Here is a 14660-nt window from a genome sequence, read left to right as displayed (position 1 = left end):
TAAAATAAAGGGACTAGTAAACTACATTGTTTCAGCAGAAGTAAGATGTGCTTTGAAATTGGTCTGGATAATAGAAGTCAAGAGAGATAAAGTTTTTCATTTTTAAAGGCACTGAAATAGAGAAACCATACAAGAAAACATTCCGTATCATGAGGGTCCTGATCATGTAGTGGAGTCATTCAACTGTTGTAATCACAAGAAGTTATAAATAGGAAAATACCGATACAGTGTACCTTTTGTAAACTTAGATATTTCGTATCATTTATTCAATATATGACTCCAATTTGTACACAGAATGACTATGTAATCCCAACCTTTACAAATCCTCTTGTGGCTTCTAAAACTTACTTATTAGTATTTTAGATGTAAATGAACTCATTGTTTATGCATGTGCATTATAATATGTGATATATTCCAAGTCTCCTATGTTTTATTCAATTAAGGTTTGTTATCCTTAAAATGTCTATAATTGTATAGGGAATTTTCCACGGTATTTTGAATGGGAAAGTACATTTCAATATATTCAAGAAATGTTACTGGTACATAATAGAAATGTTTTTTGGTCGTAGGTTAAACCTGAGAAGTTGTCAGGAAAATGTTTTCTTGGGGTAAACAAAATGCCAAAAGATGAGAAAAGAATCAGTTTCTTGAAAATATTTAAAAACATACAAAAATTATTCTATAAATCATTCCATGCTTTGCAAACATCCACTCTGCTGCACAAGAATCCTACAAATATTAAGGTTTGTGTCCTAGATAATCTTTCAAAGAAGTTAAAATAGAAAAGGGATTGTCTCTAAAGATACATGAAAGCTATTTTTGTCTAATAAAGTTTCCTCAATATTTTTGGTTAGGCTAAAAGAAGATACAATTCAGTATGTACAATTTATAGAGATTTGGTGTATTGCATCAAAGTAAAAGACTCTGGGGTGGGGAGAAGGATTCAGGTCCTGAAACATGATGGCAGAGGAGGACCTAGTGGGGGTTGTCTTGCTATGCAGAAATGTTACACATGTAGAAACTATCGTATTTTACTGTTGACTATAAACCATTAATCCCCCAATAAATAAATGAAAAATAAAATAAGGGGTAGTTTTAATAAAAATAAAATAAAATTTATAGAGACCTCATGCTACTTTTGGCCAAAAATGGCTTTGAATATTTTAATTCTTTTTATGCTGAGTCATAATAATGATTTTAGGAAAAGAGGTGCAGGAACTTCAACTATGTAGAACCCACATATTCAGGTTCTTCACGTGCTCCATTCACATGGTCAGAAAGCTTCTTTAAATAGAATAAATGAAATATTTACCGCTGAAATATTTATTATCTATAGTAACTTCATAGTTAAGATCTGTCCAGAGATCAACAGCAGTCCTGTAAACCATTAACCTCCCCCTATATGGGGGGGGGGGGAGAAGATACAAAGTAAATTGAGCACCTCAACTGAGAGCATAGTTAGTACCCTCTTTTAGGTGCTGAGAGGCGATACTTCTGGTAGAATGTACACATTACAGTGCGTGAGTATCCCCTTTAAGCCTCAGGTTCCCATCCGCAGTGGGAAAACTTGACAAAAGTACTATAAGTATATCTACAGTTTCCATTCCCACTCAATTCCTCTTTGTCTCCATCCAAAATAAATAAATAAATAAAGGCAGCGGGTTAAACGCGTGTGGCGCAAATCGCAAGGACCAGCTTAAAGATCCTGGTTCTAGCCCCCAGCTCCTCACCTGCAGGGGAGTCGCTTCACAGGCGGTGAAGCAGGTCTGCAGGTGTCCATCTTTCTCTCCTCCTCTCTGTCTTCCCCTCCTCTCTCCATTTCTCTCTGTCCTGTCCAACAACAATGACATCAATAACAACAACAATAATAACTACAACAATAAAATAACAAGGGTAACTAAAGGGAAAATAAATAAATAAATAATAAATAAATAAATCAGGTGGCACACCTGACTGAGTGCATGTTCCAATGTTCAAGGATCCAGGTTCAACGCCCTGGGGCCCTACCTGCAGGGTGAAAGCTTTATGAGTGGTGAAGCAGGGCTGCAGGTGTCTCTCTCTTTTTTCCTCTCTCCCTCTCTCTATCTCCTCTTCCCTCTGTATTTCTCTCTGTCTCTATCCAAAAAATAAAATAATAAAAATTTAAATAAATACATAAATGAATAAGATAAAATAAGACATTTTTATAACTAGAAAAAAATCTAGTTTTCCCTTTCTTTATTTCTTATGCCCCACTGTGAGTGAGTTCTCCTGGTATTTGTCATTTTTCTGACTTATCTTACTGGATTCCTTCAAATTTCCATCAAGATTTTGAAAAAGAGAATTTTTTTTGGCCTCCAGGGTTATCTCTGGGGCTTGGTATCTATACTATTAATCCACTGCTTCTGTGTCCCTTTTTTTTTTTCTGATTTTTTGGGCAGGACAGATGAAAATTGAGAAGTGAGGGAAAGACAGAGAGAGGGGGAGAGAAAGACACCTGCAGACTGCTTCACTGCTTGTGAAGTGACCCCCCTGCAGGTGGGGAGAGAGGGGCTGGATGTGGGATCCTTACAAGGATCCTTTTGCTTCCTACTATGCACACTTCATCAGCTGTGCTACTGCCCAGCCCGTGCAATAGAGTTTTTATCAGTCCTTAGAGTTATGTAGTAAAATACATGATTAATCTTAGACTATGTGTAAATTTTCTAAATTCTACTTTGATCCTTCCTATCATCTAATCAACATATGACTCTAAAGGTCTGTCACAGGAGATCCAAAGACTATAAAGGGGAGAGAGTAAGACGGCTAGATGGGAATTGGTGATCAGTACACTACTTGAGAAAATTATCAATTAGCTAGTGGATGAGGGATGAAGATTTCTTTTTTTAAAAAATCTTTTTTATTGTATTTTATTTTTATTATTGGATATAGACAGAGGGAAATTGAGAAGGGAACGTGAGATAGAGAGGAAGAGAGAGAGTGATAACCCGAAGCCCTGCATCACCACTTGTAAAACTTTCTCCTGCAGGTGGGGACCAGGGGCTTGAACCTGGGTCCTGTGTACTGTAATGTGTGCACTTAACCAGGTATATCACCACCTGGCTCCTGAAATGACATTCTCTAAATATCTGGGTATCTTTTTTGTTTGTTTGTTTTTTAATCTTTATTGATTGAATAGAGATAGCACATAATAAAGAGGACAGGGGAGATAAAGAGGAAGATACAGAGACATCTATGGCACTGCTTCACCAATAACAAAGCTTTAAAGCTTCCCCCCCCCCCCCCGCAGGTGGGGAATCGGAGCTCGAACCCAGGTCCTTGCACATTATAATGTGCGCTCAACTGGGTGCGCCACTGACTGGTTTCCAATATCTGAGTATCTCATAATATCAAACTATTCTGACTTACTGAGGAAATAGTTGATATGTTGAGAAGAACATTACACTAGTAACCGACCTCATAAAGGGCATGGACAATGACTTAAACTATATTACAAGTAAAGAAGGAGAAGAAAAAAAAATGCAACTACTTACCACATAAAGCAGTAGTAAAAATTTGCCAGTTACTTTTGTATATTGTGTAAATCCTGAGATATTTTATTTTTCCATCAAAACCCACAGTCTAATAATAGTGAGCGTAACTACTTTAGTATTTTTATCTTAAGGAACATTATCTTGAACTCATCAGAGAAACAAATCACAGATCATTACTTGAAGAAAAGTAACAAGAAATCATTAATAATTATATCAACTGATGCAGGGAGTAAGCAATTAGAATTTACATGAAGAAAAGTCAATGCCATATGTAACTTTTTTCCATCAGCAAATACCAGTGCACAAGAAGTAGGACTTCACTAATGAAAGCTGGATAACCAGAGCTAAAACATGACTGAGCACAAGATAAAGTTAATTTTTGGCCATTAAGTATTACCTAGAAACTTACTGTAGACATGCCTAGATCTTAAAATATTCATGCTTTAAATTCATACATTCTAAATAATAAACTGTGCTTCACCAATAAGTTATCAAAATACATCATGCCCAGTCATCTGTTCACTATTGTTTCTACATTTTCAACAGTTCTTTAAATAATTTTGCCCAGTACTTATTAACTAACTTCTTTAGTTTCCAGTTTTCCCTTCCTTGCAAACTTTAAGTAATTTAGGCCTCCTTATATTCCACCACCAAAGCAACCTTCTATTCCCGCTTTGTAAGAAGTTTTATTTTTTCAAGTATTCATCCTCACACAAATATTTTAACTTTGATTTTACTAAAGATTGAATTTACACTTGCTCCTCTAGCATCATGCCTTATGTAAGTTCTTATTTCATAGCAGCACTTCAGTAAGGACAGATCAAATTAATTGCCTATAAATCTCTTTATGTCTATAACTTAAAAGTAACTGTAATCCAGCATGTGCAGTCACTCAGTAAGTTTGGTTTGTGTTGTAGTTTAACTTAAGGAGAGGCTTAGGGGTTGGGCGTTGGGGGCTGCTGTGGCTCCTAAAAGGATTCACAGTGGGGAGCTGGGGACTGGCTTAAACAATACAAGGTTTATTAGGGTGAAACAGGTAAAAGGCAAAATCCACACTTACCATCAAGGGTTAAGAGTATGCTAGGTCCATAAAGGCTGAGTATAGTTATCAAAAGTTTAGTCCCATAAGATAAACAATTATCAGCTCTGGTAAAGGTTGCTCATGACTGTAGAGCGGTCTAAAAGTTAACAGGCTGGGCAGAGTCACACGTGTTCAGTTCCCAGGAGAAGTAGCCATGGCGGATGGATGTCTGGTGCACCTCCGCCGAGATGCTTCTGTCCAGGAGAAGAAGCCACAGCCAAAGAGAGTGAGTTCTGGCTGGCTGTACTTTTCTTCGTACACCAGCACAGCCTGGATCCGCCCACAATTCCCCCAAGCGCCTACACAGACCACTGCACACTCTGTTGTCAAGTATGACATCAGCACTGTGTGGGGACTTCCATCCATGGTCCCTGGTATACTGCGTCACCACAGGTTTAATTAGATGATCATTTAATTTTAACTACTTATTCTGCCCTCTGCATATTAGCAATGAAATATAGCAGAGAAAATTGCTAGTTCATGACATCAGAGCACTGATCGTTTTGGGGAGAGCAGGTATGATGGCAACAGAAATATACCAAGGTCCTTGATGAGAAAAGTATTTGGTTGGAAGACTGTAAGGAAAGTTCTTAAATAAATAAAAGTAGGATTACCTCATGGTCCAGAAATACCACTCTTGAGGCATTTATCCAAAGGACATATAATCACTTACTCAAAGGGATATATGCACCTTTATGTTCATAGCTGTGTTGTTCACAATAGCTGGAGAGTGGAAGCAGTCTAGATGCCTATCAACATAACTGGCTAATGAAGTTATAAGATATATAATCTATGGAATACTACTCTACAATCAAAAAAGAAGATACTGTGTTCTTTGGGACAAAATGGGTGGAACTAGAAGTGACAGCATAATGATGATTAAGATAGTCATGCTTTCCATAGTCAGTGTCCAAAAGACAAGTTATTTGGCGATAATCATACTGTGTCATAAGTGTTAGACTAAGATAGATGCATGGTTACAAAAAAGAAGTCATTTAGAATATAAGATTTCAGAAAGGGAATTGGTAGAAAAGGGAAAATAGATGTGTGGGGGTGGGTGGCATCGCCTGTTTACTCATTAGAGAGAGCAGAACATTTCTGGGAAGGGGAAAATTGGCATGACAAATTCTCAGCAATTCAAGAGAGAAAAAAAATATTTCTTAAAATAGAAAGTAGCAATTAGAGTAACGGTAGCATCTGAGTTGGACTGAGGACTAGAGGATACAAAGAGAGCCTTCCCAGATTCAACAGACACTCCAGAGGCCTCTGCTACTTAACTGGACTAAAGAAGAAGGAACTCCAGGGAAATGAAGGGGTAATGAATAGAAGCTGATCTTGCAGATGCAAATGAGAGATACAAGTTATATCATTTTGCAGCATCATGACTAATGATAACTCATTTTAAGGATATAAGTATATAGAAACTTTTCCTCCCACTTAAATACAGATCGTACTGGCAATGTTGGAGTGGAAGGTCAAAAACCTCCTATCTCTTTGGATTCTTCTTGAGTATGTCAAGCAATCAGATTAACATTTAGATTCCTAGGAGAAAAGTCAAAATTCAGTTACAGATCAGTTATGGAGAATCTACATGGATATGCACTCTAAATACAATTAAGTTAAATGAGACTATTTATGTCTGTCTGTCTTTCTGTCTATCTCTGTCTACATACCCATCCTAAACCAAGCAGTAATTTAGGTGTTTTGTCATTCAAAATGAGAGAACAGAACTCATACGATGAGGAGAGAGTGACTAGCAGGCTAAAGACCATCAACTTGCATATGTGTTTTCCCACCAGGATTATTGCTGGGACTTGTTGCCTGCATGTCAACTCTGATTTTCCAGTGGCCACCCCCTTACCACACACACACTTTTTTTTTTCTTTTTCTGATAGAGGCTAAGAGAAATAGGAAAAGAGAAAGACAGAAAAAGAGAGAAATACAGTAAAAGAGAGACACCTGTAGCCTGGTTGACTGCTCTTGAAGGTGGTGGTGGGAACTCAAATGTGGGCACATGCACATGACAGTGTGCACTCTACCAGGTGTGCCTTGCTGTGACCCAGGGCCATATGCAAATTACTAGATTTTTTCCCTATCCTATGTATGCATGCTAGCCGTAGAAAGATTGCTTCTATCTACATAATTAAGGAAGTGGTAAAAGTGTCTCATGAACCTGTGGAGTCTTAGTTGACCTCATTTAAAAATAATCTATATGCCAAAGTGGAGGGTCACCTGGCTGTGTCTCTCTGAACCAAGCCTGGTGCTGGGTCATCCTTCCATGTGTGGACAGCCTTGTGAACACAGAGGTAGTTTACTTCTTTTTTAAAAAAATATTTTATTTATCAATGAGAGGGATAGAGAGAGAGAGAAAGAGAAAGGAAGAGCAGGGGAGGGGAGGGGAGGGGAGGGGAGGGGAGAGAGGAGAGGAGAGGAGAGGAGAGGAGAGGAGAGGAGAGGAGAGGAGAGGAGAGGAGAGGAGAGGAGAGGAGAGGAGAGGAGAGGAGAGGAGAGGAGAGGAGAGGAGAGGAGAGGAAGAACCAGACATCACTCAGGTACATGTGCTGCTGGGGATCAAATTCTTGGACCTCATGCTTGAGAGTCCCTTGCTTTATCCACTGCACCACCTCCCAGACCATGGTGTTTTACTTCTTGCAGTCAGCATGCCAACTCCTGAGGCTCCAGAAGAGAGGCTAAGAAAATCCAAGTACCTTGGCAAAGAGGCTTCTGCATTGAGACACCAGCATATAGCAGTCAGTCTGGAGCTCCGGAAGGCCAAGACTGACAAGGGACAAGCAAACCTTGAAGAGAAGGAACATCACCTAATGTCCCCTCAACTCAGCTTCTGAGCAACCTGCCAAAGAAGACGGCTTCACCCTGCCAGAAATAATCAGTGGTGTGAATGCCTCCCATCCACGATCCACGATCCAGACCTGTGCCTACAGGCCACCCAGATGGCCAGGACAATGCTGGCTTGGGAAAGGAACCCTCCTCTGAAACTGATTGTGGCCTCAAGAATCATCAACCGGCTGGTGGAGTTCCTCAGGTTTTTGTTTCACCGATTTGTGGTTTGAGGCAGACTGGGTCCAGCATCCAATTGGGGACCTCAAAGCACACCCAAGTGGTGGTGGAGTGGCAGTTTCCCCCAACACGACTGTGTGAGCAGGCCCTGTGGGCTCTATGGAATATTGCAGAAGGCAGCTCAGAGTTCAAAGACCTTGTCATCTCAAGGGGCGCTATCCCACATCTGCTGGCCCTGACCTCATCAACCACACCAATCCCATTTCTGGGCAGCAGTACATGGACCCAGTCCAACCTGTGCTGAAACAAGCACCCATACCCCAGCAGGCAAGCGGTGACACACATCCTGCCGGCCCTGTTCCACCTCCTGCACCAACAGGATAGTGAGTTCCCCTTGGATACCTGCTGGGGCTCTGTCCTACCTCACTGATAGCTGTAAGGAGTCCATAGGCCAAGTGGTGGTCTCAGGGGTCCTGCCCAGGCTGGTAGAGGTTCAGAACTCAACATCCCAACTCCTTCTTTGCAAACCGTGGGGAACATCATCACAGGGATGGACCACCAGACCCAAGAGACCATTGATGGTATGCTGATTGTGCTGCCCTGGCTCCTGACACACTCCAAGCCCTTCATCCAGAAGGGAGCAAGCTGGGCCCTGAACAAGGGACGTGGCCATGGGGGATGGGGGACTGTTTTCTGGTAACATACTGCCTCTCTTGGTAGAGCTGCTCAAAATGGGAGAATTGAGCATCAATAACGAGGCTGTCTGGATGTTAGCTAACATAGCCTCTGGGGCCACCATGGACCAGTTAATCCAGTTTGTCTATGGTTTGAGCCCCTGGCTCCCCACCTGCAGGGTGATCACTTCATAGGTGGTGATGCAGGTCTGTAGGTGTCTATCTTTCTCTCCCCTTGTCTGTCTTCCCCTACTCTCACCAGTTCTCTCTGTCCTATCCAGCAACAACAACATCAGTAATAATAACCACAACAATGAAAAAAACAAGGGCAAGAAAAAGGAAAATAAATAAATAAAATATTTTTTTAAGTTTCAGTGTTGTGCTGTACTCTCTTTCTCCCAGATACACACACACCCTCTGTCTCTGTAAAAATAAAAAAGAAAAGAAGATATTGAGGTTGAATGTTCAAAATGTAATGTTTTAATGAGAATATTAGAATGAAAATGTATCACAAAGTTGTGAAATAGTCTGGCTTATAGGAGACAGCAGGACAAGGACCCTGATGCACTGCCAAGGAGAATATTAATCAGGGTATATGGGAATAGACTTTTATATTATAGAGATTTACAAAGTAGGCAACTTACAATAAATTAACAAGCACTAGCAACATTAACATAGTCTTTTATTAACAGAACCTTGAGATTTCTAAGAAATAGACAAAAGACATCAGTATGAACCAGTCACTTTTGTTACCCCTTTATTCCATCATTGGATTCTAAATAGAAGTCTGAGGGACCAGTCCACAAGAAATGATGCCTACATCTTAGACCAGTGTCAAGATATACTGATAAGAAAGCTGAGATTCTATACCATTATGAAAAGAAGATATTCTCTAAAACCTGTGTTTATCAATGCAAGAGATCACATCACTGGGAGACATGCAGTGCCCTAGATCAGACTTAGGACTTTATATATACAAGTCCTATGTTATGTCACTGAACTACCTCTTGTATCCAAACAAATAAAGGGGGAGGGTAATTTTATCCTCCAATGACAATTTGATTTTTTTTCTACATTGAAATAGATGGACTGTGTGTTACATAGAAGCAGAATTGAATTTTTTCTCTAAGCTACAGCATTGAAGTCTTCCCTCTACACGTATTACCAGGAAAGCCATATACAAAGTGATATGAACACAGTGTATCATTGCCCCCCAATGACACCACCACTTTGATGCACATTTAGGAATGATTTTTATGTGTTTTTTGGTTACTACTATGAAAATATGGAAAAATAAGACTATAGATATTAATTAACTTTGGGAATTTTAAATTTCCTTAATGGATTCTTTAGGAGTTTTTCAAAATAAATGCTGACATTCAGAAATGTAATTGCTATACAGTAATGTGGCTTTAGGGAATTTTTGTTTTTACATTTATTAAACAAATTTGCTAAATATTAAACTTTATTTATAATTATGATAGGAAACACAGCTGAAAAACTAAACACATAAATTGGGTTATGTCATATGTACAAATATATGCAGCTTTAAATATATATACACAGAATGCTCACTCAGTGTAAACAAAGAAGTAATGAATCCAGCCAAAGCTACTGTAATATTGTGATACTCAATTTCATTTATAATTCAGCTAGAATATAGCAAGGATAATTTGCATACCACAGTGCTGTTTACATATGTCAAAGGAATTTTCTTTCTAATTTTTATATTTTGCTTTTGTTTCTAAGTAAGTATCCAATGGTTAATTTCTTTGGTTCTAGAAAAAATTAGTTCTACCTAGTAACCAGCATCATAAGTTTTTCAAAAATACTTAGATGTGCTTAGACTCTTAATTAGCACCATTTTTAAAATTAGAGATTGGTAAATTTGGAATCTAGTAAATAAACACTTTGCATTTCTGTGTTTTATGAGAGTAGTCACATTTGGTGTTTTTTTTTTCCCTTTGTAAATGAGTGTTGGCTATAAATAGCATATAGTAACATGAAATCAGTACTTTCAAAAATCACTTGTTTGTTTTTGAGACAGACAGAGAGAGACAGTGCGTAAAATATTGTTCATCTCTGGTGAGTAGGAGTACAGAGGATTGTACCTGGAATCTCTGGGAACTCAGATATGCAAGTCCAGTGAACTACAGTTGTGCTATATATCTGACCTACATTGATTGTTATAATTTTATAAAGATAAGATATTTACACATTACATTGATTTCCTTAATGTCCTTTAGTTCAACCACATGCATTATTCTTAAAAGGAAAAGGAATAAATAACAAATTTTGATGTGTAATGTAAGCATTATTGTGTAAAAATAGGATGGATAGAAATAATAGACTCATTCTGAAACAAATGCAATAAATAAACAAGTTGATTAGGTTTTTTAACATTATTATTGAGCTAGCATTTAACGTTTTTTAAATTGTAAGAATAATAGTGGAACTTTAGTAAAAATAAAATTGTGTTCATATCCTGATAAATGTGGCTGTGTTGCTATAGCTGTTTGCATAATAGTTAGATGGAAAGAAAAAAATGAAATAACTATCTTAGAAAACATAGACAACCCTGATTATATCCTAAAGAAAATTTTGTCATCAAGCAAATAAAAATATTACGTTATTAGCATAGACTGAAAGAAATAGGGATCAGAAGATAGTTTGGCATATACAAGCCCATCACCATATGGCAGTGATGTAACACCAGAGATGTTTAGGCGCTGTGGTGTCTCTCCTTTTATTCCTGACTCTCTCTTTTGATTTCTCTCTCTTTCTGAAATATAGACAATGAAAATGTCAGCCCAGTAACAATGAAGCCACACATATTGAGGTTACGGCAATGCCAAAATAAAATAAATAATATTGTGAGTCAGGCGGTAGAGCAGTGGGTTAAGTGCAGGAGGTGCAAATTGCAAGGACCAGCATAAGGATCCTGGTTTGAGCCCCCGGCTTCCCATCAGCAGGTGAGTCGCTTCACAGGCCTGTGAAGTAGGTCTGCAGGTGTCTTTCTCTCTCCCTCTCTGTCTTCCCCTCCTCTCTCCATTTCTCTCTGTCTTGTCCAACAATGGCACATCAATAACTACAACAATAAAACAGCAAGGGCAACAAAAGGGAATAAATAAAATAAATATTTAAAAAATAAATAAATAACATTTAAAAATTGATACCAAGCCTGAGACATCAACTTTCCAACTCCAATAATCTTGTGTGACCTTTCCTAACACACAGGACTACCTTGTTCCATTTTCAGATGGTGCACTCTCTAACAAAGTTTCAGACCCAGGGGTCGGGCAGTGGCACAGTGGGTTAAGCGCATGTGGCATAAAGCACAAGGACCAGCTTAAGGATCCCAGTTTGAGCCCCCGGCTCCCCACCTGCAGGGGAGTCGCTTCACAGGCGGTGAGGCAGGTCTGCAGGTGTCTATCTTTCTCTCCCCCTCTCTGTCTTCCCCTCCTCTCTCCATTTCTCTCTGTCCTATCCAACAACGAACAAAATCAGCAATGGCAATAATAATAACCACAATGAGGCTACAACAAAAAGGGCAACAAAAGGGGGAAAAATGGCCTCCAGGAGCAGTGGATTCATGGTGCAGGCACGGAGCCCAGCAATAACCCTGGAGGGAAAAAAAAAGTTTCAGACCCTAGATACAGGCCTAGATACTGGGTTCATGTATACAAGTATCCATAAATTAGGGGTAATTATATACCACAAGGTAAAAATACTTAATAGTCCTCTGTGATTAGATTTAGACCTACTAAGTGTGATAATCAAGTAGGAAGGCCTAGAGAAGGCCTGCAAATTGTATGATCAGATATTTACTACTTAGACCTAGTCGCCCTCATCACATCCCCCGTACTTCACTACCCTCAAACACTATCTACTCAAATAAATACACACAAGAAAGTGTTTGTTTCTTTAGTGAATATAATAATTTCTCCAGAGAATCCTGTCAGTAGTTACGTTATAGATTTTGCAGTACCTGATAATTTCCTAGGATAATAATTGAGAAAAATGGAGGAGATTAAAGAATACTGATACATTAATTGTAATGGTTTTAAATTATTGTGCAATCATGAGAAAATCTCGATATTGTACTAAGTAAATGAAATATATCATGAATATTATATAACAGTTAATATTACTTTAATACTATTTACCTAATATGTTGTAAGATAGACACAGCTATAAATAAAATAAATTACAAAACTAGTATGCATTTGGCATAGTAGTTTTGTGTGACTAATGCTCAAAATTGATTTATTTTAGAGTTTAGAGTCAGAGATGCAGAGAGACAAGACAGAAAAAGTGAAGGAGTCCACAACACTGAAGCATCCTTCAATGGGGTAAGTTGAAATGGATTTTGAAAATCTCATGAATGGTGTGGTATATGTGTGTGGGGAGGTTCATTAGTCTGCATGTTTGAACCCATGTGAAACATTTGCTGAAGAGATTCTCCTTTTTTTTGCATTTACTGTTTTATGCCATCTCATCAAACGTTAGTTGCCTATGGGTATGAGAACTATTTCTGGACTTTCATTTCTGTTTCGCTGGTCTGTGTGTTAAATTTGGTTACAGTATCAGTATCTCTGTAGCGTAAATTGAGGTCATAGTTTGATGCCTCCACTCTTGTTTATTCTCAAGATAGCTGGGGCAACCCTAGGTATTATCTGTTTCCAGATCAACTTTTGCAGGCCTGCCCTTGTTGTTCTAGTCCTTTAAAGAAAATTGGTAGCATCTTGATAAGGATGGAATTAATCTGTGTATGAATGAATGGGATGGTGAGTTTGATGATGTTAATTCCTCCAATCCATGAACATGGGGTATTTTTTCCCACTTCTTTGTATCTCTATTTCCTTGAAGAGTATCTCCCAATTTTTGGTGTAAAAGTATTTTAGCTCCTTTGTTATCTCTATTCTTAAATACTGTATTGCTTTTGCTGCTAAAGTAAGAGGGATCAATTTCCAGATTTCTCCTTCTATTGGATAGCGAGTGAGGAACTGAGCACAGAGATCTGTGTGGTTAAGTTTGTATATGTGACTGTGTGTGTGTGAGTGTGTGTGTGTGTGTGTGTGTGTTCACAATGGACATGGAATCTGTGGATTAGAAAGCAGATGGTTGTTCTCTCATAGTGTGTCTTAGTGCCAGTTTTCCCATTCTAGACTTGCAGCAACTCCATAGCTGCTGCTGTTCTCATATCTTCACTTGCTCCTACATCACAGTATCTTGAAGATTTGTATTTCATAATTTACAGAGCTAGTAGGGACATTCATCCTGTGGATCCAATCTCGCCTTCTTTGAAATAGGTAACTTTATATTGGTATATACAAAGACAAATAATAATCCCAGACCTTCTCTGAGGAGAGTAAGTAAACAGTGTCTAGATTTTTACAAAAGATGAGCAAACTTTTTCTAGGATAATTAAGGTCAAGTCTTTGGAGCAATACACATTACCTATAGTATCTGAAGCAATCATCCTTGAATCAAGTTTGCCAGTACTCTTAGGTGAACGTAAAATATCCACACACAAAAACTGTTCTCCAGATGAGTGACCAACGTGGTGGAGAAAGTAACTGTACTAAAAACTGAAGAGACAGGATATTTAGGTCTTTAGTTGGTCAATTTTTTTCAGTCACACTCACATAAAATGTGTGTTTCTTTTTCTCATTCTGTTAATATTTCTTCTCATTTCATCTGGCTTCATCAAACAGTTCTTCTCTCATTATATTTTCATAAGATAATTCATCCTATCTACTGTGAAACTTCTTTTTTTTTTGCCATGGCCACCATGCTGAAAACTGTACCGCTGCTTGCCTCACATACTGGGACCTTACATCTTTCGGTTACTCAGGCCAGGAGAATGATTCAGAGCAGCACACCATAGTGTGGTTATATTTCTCAACTGTTTCCTTTAGTAAAATAACATTATACTTTTCTTTGCAGAAATTTGATCAACTGCAGTAAATGAATTTTGGTTAGCTATGTGTCTCAAAAAAAAAAAAAAAATCAGGGTAACCTGCCAGTGAATGAATGTAAAGATTCAGTCATAAAACCTTAACCATAAGATCTGGATGGCTATTTAAAAAGTAACAAGATGCATAATGTTTTGAAATGTTAAAAAGTTACTATAAAGCACTGTTGTTGTGCCGCACCTGGTTGAGTTCACATGCTACAATGGATAAGGACTTGGGTTCAAGCCCCCAGTCTCCACCTGTGGCGGGGGTGGTGGTGGTGGTGGGGTTTGCAAGTGGTGAAGCAGTTTTGTCCGTGTCTCTCTCCCTCCCTACCTCTCCCTTCCCTTTCTCAGTTTCTGGCTGTCTCTGTCCAATAATCAATATAATAAAAAAAAAGTTTTTTAAAAAAAGCACT

At 38.5% G+C, this 14660-nt stretch overlaps 1 pseudogene; it reads left to right on the top strand.

Moving 5' to 3' along the window:
- The first annotated feature begins 7253 nt into the window (after positions 1-7253).
- On the top strand, positions 7254-13597 carry LOC103119131 (importin subunit alpha-8-like; annotated as a pseudogene).
- The last annotated feature ends 1063 nt before the right edge of the window (positions 13598-14660 follow it).

The sequence above is a fragment of the Erinaceus europaeus genome, unplaced genomic scaffold (genome assembly GCF_950295315.1).
Source record: "Erinaceus europaeus unplaced genomic scaffold, mEriEur2.1 scaffold_556, whole genome shotgun sequence".
Classification (NCBI taxonomy): Eukaryota; Metazoa; Chordata; class Mammalia; order Eulipotyphla; family Erinaceidae; genus Erinaceus; species Erinaceus europaeus.
Note: the sequence above shows the minus strand (reverse complement) of the source record. Positions and strands in the feature narration are given on the sequence as shown.